The sequence below is a fragment of the Myotis brandtii genome, unplaced genomic scaffold (assembly GCF_000412655.1).
Source record: "Myotis brandtii unplaced genomic scaffold, ASM41265v1 scaffold268, whole genome shotgun sequence".
In the NCBI taxonomy this organism is placed as follows: Eukaryota; Metazoa; Chordata; class Mammalia; order Chiroptera; family Vespertilionidae; genus Myotis; species Myotis brandtii.
Window position 1 is genome coordinate 648,357 of NW_005360187.1, and position 10,721 is coordinate 659,077.

The following is a 10,721-nucleotide window of genomic DNA, read 5'->3' on the forward strand; positions in this document are numbered from 1 at the left end:
TACTTATTATATATCATATATATTTATTATATATTATACATTATCTATTATATATTAATCATATATCATATATCATATATGGTCTCCCACTAAGCCAACATTGATGATCCTTGCAATTTGGTCTGACAAGCCCCCTCCTGTGACATCATGGTGGCCTACTGGCAACAGGCTAGACTCAGCCACACCTGATACTCCCAGATCTGTGCAAAAGCAGTGAGGGATGCACTGAAGACAGAATTCAAAGCAAACTTGAGAAGATGTCTGGCAGCAGCATGAAAATTGTGAAAGTGAAGAAGGAATAACATACCCTGACTAAAGTTGGAAATGGTACATTGTCAAGGTGGATATATGTAGGCACATGTTAAGTCAGAATGAAAACAATCTCACTTAATTGGATACCTGTCTGTTGATGGATTGACAATGCCAATACATTGAAGCTTGGTTCAAAAAATAATTACACTGGAGTACAAAACAAAGAGAAATAAATGAAGAGATATATCAATGAGACCCTTGGATAGAAAGACATAATATTATACGTTTATTCTAAAACTACTTTATAAAATAAACACCATCTAATTACTTTGGAACTTGACAAAATTGTTCTAAAATTAGTCTGAAGAATACTCAGTGAGAATTGCAAAAAAAAATTTTTTTAAAGAGTAATGCTATAGCAGAGATTTATCAAACTCCTGGATATTAAAATACACTCTAAAGCTTTGGTGACTAAAACAATATGACATTTATTCAGGTACTAGGATATTATACCAGGATGGTCACTGGAATACTTTTGATCTAATAGCAGAATAGGAACAACCTAAAGGTGTACTGCCATGAGCCCATTTAATAAAGCGTGTGACAGTAGCACACTGAAATATTATACAAGCATTAAAATTTTAAATTTAAGTTAATCCACATATAGATATCTCACACTAGATATCTCACACCAAAGATGATGAGAACATCTTAAAGGTAGGTAGGCAGAAGACTATATTATGAACCACAAGATGGAACTTTAACTGGCAGGAAACTTCTCAAAAACAACAGTATGGGTCAGAGGAAAATTGAATAAGATACCAAAAATAGTGAGCAAAAATAAATAGTAAGCCTAGAATTTTCCCCTCGCTAAATTACCATTCAAGAGTCAGAGCAAAGGGTAAAATAAATACAGTTTTATGCAGTCGGCAAGAATCCACCACTTGAAGTCCCTCGCTGAAAGAACTATCAAAGGCTGGATCAGAGAGAAGGAACCTGAACCTCCTACGAGACAGTGGGATGAAAGAAACAATGCTGAGCAAATTGGGAAAATCTAAAGCAAGGACTGGGTGTATAAATAATAATTACTAATTTTTAGGATAAAAAGGGTGAGACAAAAACATAAGATTACAATAATATATAATTAAAATGGGGTAATGAGAGTGAAACCATGACATTTATCCCCCTTTTAAGTTAAGCAACCATGTTAAAAATATTTTGTGGACTCTAAAAAAATACAAGAGAAATATATAGCTTGCAAACCAGTCAGAGATAAAAGAAGAATTGTAAAGAATAGAAATCAAGCAATTCAACAAAGGAAGGAAAAAAGGAGGGGGGAGGGATAAACAAGGTAAAGAAAATGCCCATACAAAAGGGAGACATCAGTAATACTCTCAACAATAAAAATTATTTTAAATAATCCTATCTAATAAAAGGGTGATATGCAAATTAACCATCACTCTGTCACAAATATGGCAGCACCCATAGCCACAAGATGGTGGCGCCCAGTCCTCGCAGCCCTGCCGGAGTCCCCCAGTCCCGGTGGGGTGGGCGCTGAGAGTGGGCAGCGTGACTGGCCTGGCGGAATGCTTGCTTCATCGCCACGTCGACAAGGCAAGCATTCGGCTCCTGGCCGCAGATGGGTCTCTGGCCAGGCCGGGGCGCGGAATGCTTGCATAAGAAGAGAAGGAACCGGTGAGCTGAGCAGAGTCGAGTAGCCCTCGACTCCTGGGCAAGGTCAAGTCCAGGTGGCCAGAGGGTGGAGGGGGTGGAGGATAGTGTGACAGGAGGAGCTGGTGGCAGAGGCACAGGGGTGAAAGCCACCAAGAAAGAGGAAGGAAGCCCTTTATCAGAGTTCCTGAGAACAGGGAGGGAAGTCGTTTGCATTTCCCAGCCAATGATGGGCCTCTGGCCAGGCCAGGGCGCGGAACGCTTGCGTTGTTGCCTCGGCGACGAGGCAAGCATTCTGCGACCAGCCGTGAGTGGGCCTTTGGGCCACAGAGAGCCTCTGGGCAGTGGGTATGGAGTGGCCAGGCCCCCAGAGAGCTACTGGCACACGAATTCGTGCACGGGGCTACTAGTGTAATATAAAATCACAATATTTAAAATATTGTGAATATTTTAAAATCACATTTTATGAGGCAGAAATTAAAGACTAACATTAATAAGAGTTGGAGTGCATGTAAAGCAGCTGGAGCTATATATGTGCCAATAGAAGTAGAAATTAATCCACCACTCTGAAAACTATTTGGCAACATCTACCTGTATATTCCAACGCACCAACTCAGCAGTTTCAATTCTACACAGTATTGAAAATGGATGAAGGACTGCTACATTAAACAGATTAAATATACAAACTTAACATTTGGCAAAAGAAAATGCCCAAAGGTATGTAACTTTCACTCTGTTTAGGGTATAGAAAGATAGAATGAAGTATCTCTCTTGTGTTAATAACAAGAAAACACCAGACAAAATTTAAAATGCATACTATTCTAAGGAGCCGGTACGGAGCAGGTTGAAGACTGGAATAATGGGATTACAGAGAGAAAAGAGGCCTTCATCAGTGAGAAGAGCCCCGGTGTCAGTTTGGGTACAGGTAGACAGGAGTGGCTTCGACCAAAAACCCAGGTAATTTGTGCAAATAAGAAGAAATCAGTCAAAACTTAGATGAAAGCATGGACCAGCAGGACTGAACCCAAATGGCTCCTTCTCACACCCCTCTTCCAATCTTGCCAAGAAAGCATCAATAATCCATACAGGAGGGGCAAGAAAATAGGGTTCAAGGGTGCTGCTGGAGTTGAATTCAAAGATAAAACAAAAATATTTGAAATTACAGCCAAACCTCCTTCTAGCTCAAACACTAACAAAATCAAAAAGGGAGCTGTAGGTATAATGAGACTGACACTTTATGCCTGTGCTTTTTCTCCCTGAAATTCAAATTCAGTCATGAGAAAAACATCAAATACCGAATGGGGGGTATTCTACAAAATGCCTGACCAGTCCTCCTGAAATTGTCATGGTCATAGTATCGAGCGGAGTCTGATAAACTGCCATAGGCCAGAGGGGACAGGGAGACGTGATGACGAAATGCAGTGTGGGATCCTGGGACTGAAAATGGACATGATTGGAAAAATGGAGATATCTGAACAAAGTTCAGGTTTAGTTAATAGTGATGCGCCAAAGTCTGTTTCTTAATTAGGACAAAGGTATAATAGTAATGTAACTTGTTAATAAATGGGAAACCTGGTCAAGGGATACACAGGAATTCTTTTTACTATTCTTCCAATGTTTCTGTTGATCTAAAATCATTCTAAAATAAAAAGGTTATTTTTTAAAGAGAAAAGAAACACACATTTACAGAGTGCAAACCATTTATAAATAAAACTAATATAGTGAAAACTAAAAAATATAGCTCACAAAAAATTAGAAAATACCTAACTAAATGGAGGGATATGCCATGTTCAAGGATTGAAAGTTTTAATATTGTTAAGGTATCATTTCGGCCAGGCCCCTCAGAGAGCTACTGGCACATGGATTCGTGTGCAGGGCTACTAGTAATAACAATAATAATAAAAGTGTGCTAATGATCTTAATATACCAAGAGTTTAGACAATTTTTTAAAGAGAAAAGAAACACACATTTACAGAGTGCAAACCATTTATAAATAAAACTAATATAGTGAAAACTAAAAAATATAGCTCACAAAAAATTAGAAAATACCTAACTAAATGGAGGGATATGCCATGTTCAAGGATTGAAAGTTTTAATATTGTTAAGGTATCATTTCTCCCCCAAATAGATTAATTCAACATAATCCAAATCTAAATCCCAGCATGCATTTTCCAGAAATTGACAAGCTGATTCTAAACTTAAAATAATAACCCAAACAACTTTGATTTCAAGGCTTACTGGTTAGTGAAAGTAATCAAGATAATGTGATAAGGGCATAAGTATAGCCATGGAATTAGGACAAAATAGACTATGTATATATATATATATGAAAACTGATTTACAACAAAAGACTCAAAGTGAATGAGTTAGTAAAGGTAAAGATGAAGACTCTAGTAAAAAAAAAAGAATTGGTTAAAAAAGAATAAAACAAATTGCTTATAATGTGAAATCCCACTTACAATAAAGATACTCAAATGTAAAATGATAGGAAAAATAAATAAAAGAAAATGCCCAGCGTATATATATATATATGAAAACTGATTTACAACAAAAGACTCAAAGTGAATGAGTTAGTAAAGGTCTTTCCAACAAATGGTGCTGAAATCACTACATATGTTTATTTTTAAAAACGAGCATTTAACCCTACCATCATACCATCAACAAAAATTAATTCAAAATGCCTCATGGACATAAATGTAAGAACTCTAACTATAAAACTTCAGTTAGGAAACAATTTTTGCAAGTTTAGGGTAGGTAAAGATTTCTTTATTGGATAAAAGAAGTATGAATCATGGGAAAAACTGATAAAATGAAGTTCATAAAAATTAAAAACATCTGCTCTTTAAAAGTTATCAGTAAGGAAAGTAAAAGATACACTACATACTGGGGAGAAATATTCACAACATATATATCTATCAACATATTTGTATCCAAAACATACAGAGAACACATAAAATTCAATAATAAGATTAACAATTCAATAAAAAATGAGCAAAATATTTTAAACACATAACTCACAAATGGCCAATGAGAACATAAATCAATACTCTTAGTTATTAGAGAAATTCAAATTAAAAGCACAATGAGATACCACTACCTATTCCAGAATGTTTTTTTAAATTTTTTTTTTAAGACTAGGAAAGGAATTTAGTTCATTTGGCATGATTTTTTTTTCAATAGTTTATTGATTTTTTATAGAGAAAGGAAGGGAGAGACACATCGACCTGAGAGTGTAACACTGATTGGCTGCCTCCTGAATGGTCCCCACTGGGGACTGAGCCTGCAACCTGGGCATGTGTCCTGACCAGGAATTGAACCCTTGGATGCACAGGACGATGCCCAACCAACTGAACCACACCAGCCAGAGCCAAAATGGCTAAAATTTTTTAAATTAACAACACCCCCTTTTGGCAACAATGCGGACCAACTGAACTGCTGATGGTTCTGTAAAACAATGAAACAACTTTGCAAACAAGTTTGCTCAGAAAGGTAGGCATCCCTTTATCCCATGACCGAGACATTCTACCCCTAAATAGTTGCTTGAGAGAAATGAAAACATATCCACAAAGGTATTGTACACAATTTCACGAAGAGGCTTCGTTCAAAGAAGTCCAAGTCTAGAAGTAACTCTGCTATGATTAACAACAGGAAGAGTGAACAAACTGTAGACCACAGCAGATGGGATCGCTGTCGGAGCTCCAGTCCTTTGGATGCACACTTCTGACTCATCTTCACCTTGCGTTCACTTATCTCACAACTATTTCTTAAGGGCCGGACACGGTTCCAGGTGCTGAATACAACACCGAGCACTTTCGTTACGAAGTCCCTGCTCTCGTGGAGTACATTCTAGTGAAGGAACAAATGAACCCAACAGCTTCAGATGGTGAGAAACGCAGAGATGGAAACATGGTGAAGGGATTTAGTGTGACTTGGTGGGAGAGACAACCCCTTCGCTAGAGAATCTGGCGGGTGGGGGGGGTCAGAAGATCTTCTCCCCTCTTGTCCTAACTTTACAGTCTAGTACTCCAGCACAACAGCTTCAGATGGTGAGAAACGCAGAGATTGAAAAATGGTGAAGGGATTTAGTGTGACTTGGCGGGAGAGACAACCCCTTCGCTAGAGAAGCTGGGGCGGGGAGGGGGGTCAGAAGATCTTTTTGGTTCAAGTATAGTAAGGTGCTTCATGCTTCCTCCTCCTCTTTTATCCCCTCTTGTCCTAACTTTACAGTCTAGTACTCCAGCTCTCAAGAGCTTTATATTCCTGTGACTTAATTCTTTTCTTAGAGAGCAGGCTTTTAGCAGTGTTTAAGAACATGAGGCCCACCCTAGCTGGTATGGCTTGTTGGATAGAGCGTTGGCCCACAGACTGAAAGGTCCTGAGTTCGATTCCAGTTAAGGGCACGTACCTTGGTTGCAGGCTCCATCCCTGGCCCTGAGCGCTTACAGGAAGCAATCTATCAACATCAGTGTTTCTCTCTCTCTGTCTCTCCCCCTCCCTTCCACTCTCTCTAAAAATTCAGGTGAGGATTAACAACAGCAACAAAAAGAACATGAACTTCCATCTTTTTTATTGCTCATTTACTCAACAAATTATAGAGCCCTATTAGCTACCAGGTGTGAGGGGATAGGGACTGCCGGCTGCTTCCCCTGAGGGAAAGAAGAAATGAAAGAGGAAAAGAAATCAACCCACTAGCACTCCATTAGTGAACATTGGAAGAAGGCAATCCTCCCCTCAAACCTCTTTACTTCCACTTGTCTAAAAGTTGTCCTAATCACAACTGTTTTTAGGATGCAGTACCATATTGATATTTGCCAGAAAGTGGATAAAATACATATCCAAATATACAGCATTTTTTATGTAAATGGCATTTCTGAAAGGTGGTCCTCTGAGAAAGATCATGCCATTTTAGGGGGAAAAGCACTGCTGTGGGTAGTGGTTCCAGATCCGACCTAATTTTCTGACTTTGGATTTCTAAACTGACCTAAGCTAATCATGGAAATATCAGTTTGGGGAAGTAGATAATAGTCAATGATTACAGGTGAGTCGGGGTGAGCCCCACCCCACGACCTTCCTACTGAAAACAAGTTTCAGCCTAAATCTGCCCTTTTATAAACAAGCATTCATTGGCCAGGTGCACAAAACAGTTCACCCAGCCTGTACTGCAAAGTGGGTGAGATCCCAGCTCTATAACTTCTCAGGCAGACTGACCAGAGCTTGCATGACAGGTTGACTCAGAGTACAGAAGATGATCCAATAGTCTAGAGCAGTGGTCGGCAAACTCATTAGTCAACAGAGCCAAATATCAACAGTACTTCTTCAAAATAGACTCGCCCAGGCCGAAAGCCGACTTCTGCGCATGGGCCACGAAGTTTCAATCGCACTGTACGTGTGTGCCCGCACGTGGTATTTTGTGGAAGAGCCACACTCAAGGGGCCAAAGAGCCGCATGTGGCTCGCGAGCCGCAGTTTGCCGACCACGGGTCTAGAGTGAAGTTTGTGTTTCCCATAGAATCAGCTTCAGAGAAGCAGAAACCTGTACAACGGTGGCTGAGTACAGTCTCATTTCAGGTCATGCCTCAGGTTTGAGTCCCAAATGAATAGGCTCCAGGTAGGTTTGAACAGCCTGCTTAATATGAAAGTAAATTGTCCCTAGAATATGTCAACCCATTTATATATATGGACCATACTAGTTTCATCAGTGAGAGCCCCTTTCTAACACTCATCAAGCCACTCATCTCACCGAGGAAAAGCCATCTCTAGCATTCCCTCTGCAAATCCCCGGAGCCCCTGGTATGGAGAAAGGAGCTAAAGAGAGCCAAATGGGCCTTCTGATCAGAATGTTGGCTCCCTGACCTGGGGATGACTTCCTGAATAGGGAATTGGCTGCCTGTTGTTGTTACAGCCAGCAGCACGTTGTTAACATACCACTGCCTACCGTGTATCATACAATATAGACATCTCCACCATCCGAACATCACATCACCTGCCTTGTCTATGTCCTCGGTCATTCAGTCACTTCATTAAACATGTGTTCATGCTACTGGGATAGAGACTAGAGACACATTCTGCCCTAAGGAGCTCAAAAGTTTAGATCTCAGACGACAAATAATTCTATGTCCTAGGAGCCATGTGGAGCACTGTCTCAAGAAGAATTCAAGCTCAGTGAGCAAAGACGTTTAGGATTGACTCACATCTGCCACGGCATGAAATGGAAATTGGTCATACATATTTATGTGCTATCCCCATGCATCTTACCAACCTCCCCAGATAGTTAAGATGACAAAGTAGACTAATTAACTGTAAAAGTACATTGGAAAAAATGTAAAACACTGCCAATTTGAGGCATCATTACTACCAGAAGTAGCTGCCAATTCAAGCAGAAAGATGGTATCACATGCCCATCTTCAGAGATTCAAGCACCCGAGAGATGAAAAGAAGATGAAAAGAGAGAAATGAAAGTGCTGGCAAGCTTCACTTACAGCAATTTCCTGTGAAGGAAGGTCAGTGCATACCAGGCTATGCCAACCATGGCTTTCATTCAGCTTCTCTGAGAAACCACACAAGGTTCCAGCAGGCAGTTAAACCACAGGAGCATTTGTATTGTGCACCGGTGACCTGAGTCATCCCTTCGTGGCACAAGTCACCCCACATAATTGCAAGCCCCCTTTGAAAACAGGGGCCGTGTTTCACAGATGAATGGCCAGTGCCATCAGTCCTGCTATAGCACAGCACATGCGTTCCTAAAAATCATCGTGCTGTGCAAAATTACGCAGTAAAAACCGCAGGACATGTGGGAAAAAAGGTGTTGGAACACAACACTCAAAATCTTCATCAGTGACACATTTTTCAAAAAGATAGGAACGTCATAAAAATGGTAACACATCTTCACACATGTGAAATATTTGAGGAATAAATACCACAATAAATATGACAGTTTACCTTGAAAAAGACCTGGAACTTTCTTGTAGCAGTGGACATGGAGAGGGTTGCAGTCTGTAAGCCATGCATGTCAAACTCAAAGGCTAACACGGGCCAAATAAAAGAGGCATGTGGCCTGCGGGCCATGAGTTTGACATGTTTGGTGTAAGCTATTCTATGCCGTGGCGGAAAAAAGTTATCTGAAATGGAACAGAAAGCTGTAGCATCCATCACGTGGATGGTGTGGTTCATAACATCCATGATGACTGGAGGGGGATGGTGGGGGTATAGGTATGTGCATTCTGTGTATTCCTGCGTGTCTTTGTTCAGCTAAGTGCAGTTTCTGAAGTTCACAGAGTGTTTGTCCTGGACAAAGTTCAGCATACTCAAATGTAAAATTTGTGTTAGGCTCAAATTATTTCCCAATATAGCAATCTCATTGGAACAAGTGTAAATTTATAAAGCAAGCATCATAGCAGAACTGACTAAATAAAAGTAAAGCCCAGAGCACAAAGGAACTAGTTAATAATAGTTATCATTTACTGAGAACTTTGTGAGCACGTACGCAAATTTTCTTAGTCAAGCATCACAACCAAGTCAAAAAGGTTACTGTTTACAAAGGAGGAGTTCTGGGGATCAGAAATTAAAATATTTGCCCCCAATTATTCATGCTATAGTGGTGAAGACAAGATTTGAACCAAGTCAGCAGGAATGCAATGCTCAAGCTCTTTACTACTGCCTTCCCAGAAGATTACTACATGTAAAGTATAATTAATCCACTCGTTGATTCATTTAGTGGTTCTGTGTGTCTCCTTAGCACACCAGCTACTATAAAATTGTGCTGTAGCTATTTGTCTCAAATAGTAGAGAGATCAATTCCCATCCTACTAGGAACTAGGAATTGGGACGAGGCTATGCTCTAAGGTCCCCTGGGAGGACGGCTAGTTTAAGCTCAGCATGTGGCTGGTGCCCACATCGCCCAAGGACAACACTGCAGTCGGATGTAGACCAGCAAAAGCACCACAAAGCCCTGGGAGAACCTGAGTGAGACCATGCAGGACTCATCTCGGCACCATGTGGTCAAAAAGTAACTGCAGACCGGGCTGTGCAGGGCAGAAATTAGCATTTACAGAAAACTTAAAAAGTGCCGGCTCTGGGCTAACATGTTGGATGCTCCCAACACAATCCTGTGTGTCAAGATACTAAGCTCAAAAGACATGATGAATAATATTAATGTGACTTTGGCAAGTGAAACTGCTGCTAATCAAAAGGATCACCATCAAGTAGTGTTTTATAGAACCTGCAAAGGCACAGGCTCAGGGGATAGGTATATTCAGAAGGCAGGTAGGTACGCCTTTGTATCTTGGCTATATCTCTTTATAACTGTGTCACCTTGGGAAAACTATTTAGCCTCCCCAAGCCTCACTGCCTCATCTATAAGGGGTGATAATGGGGTGAACCTAACAGGGTTGTTGTAATGATTGAATAAAATAATACATGCAGCCCTAGCTGATTTGGCTCAGTGGATAGAGCGTCAGCCTGCAGATTGAAGGGTCCCAGGTTCGATTCCAGTCAAGGGCACATGCCCAGGTTGCGGGCTCGATCCCTAGTAGGGGGCATGCAGGAGGCAGCCAATCAATGATTCTCTTTCGTCATTGATGTTTCTCTCTCCCTCTTCCTTTCTCTCTGAAATAAAAAAATAATAATAATAATAATACATGTAAAACTCTTAAGATATCAAGTGCTTAATATATGACAGCTTTTGCTAATAATACATATAAAACCCTTAAGATATCAAGTGCTTAATATATGACAGCTTTTGCCTTAGACATATTCATCATTGTCATCATTACTCCATCTGCAGTTGAAAGGGATGGACAC

The 10,721-nt window shown here is 40.3% G+C and overlaps 1 pseudogene; it reads left to right on the top strand.

Annotated features, from left to right (window-relative positions):
* The first annotated feature begins 136 nt into the window (after window positions 1–136).
* On the top strand, window positions 137–302 carry LOC102246234 (annotated as a pseudogene).
* The last annotated feature ends 10,419 nt before the right edge of the window (window positions 303–10,721 follow it).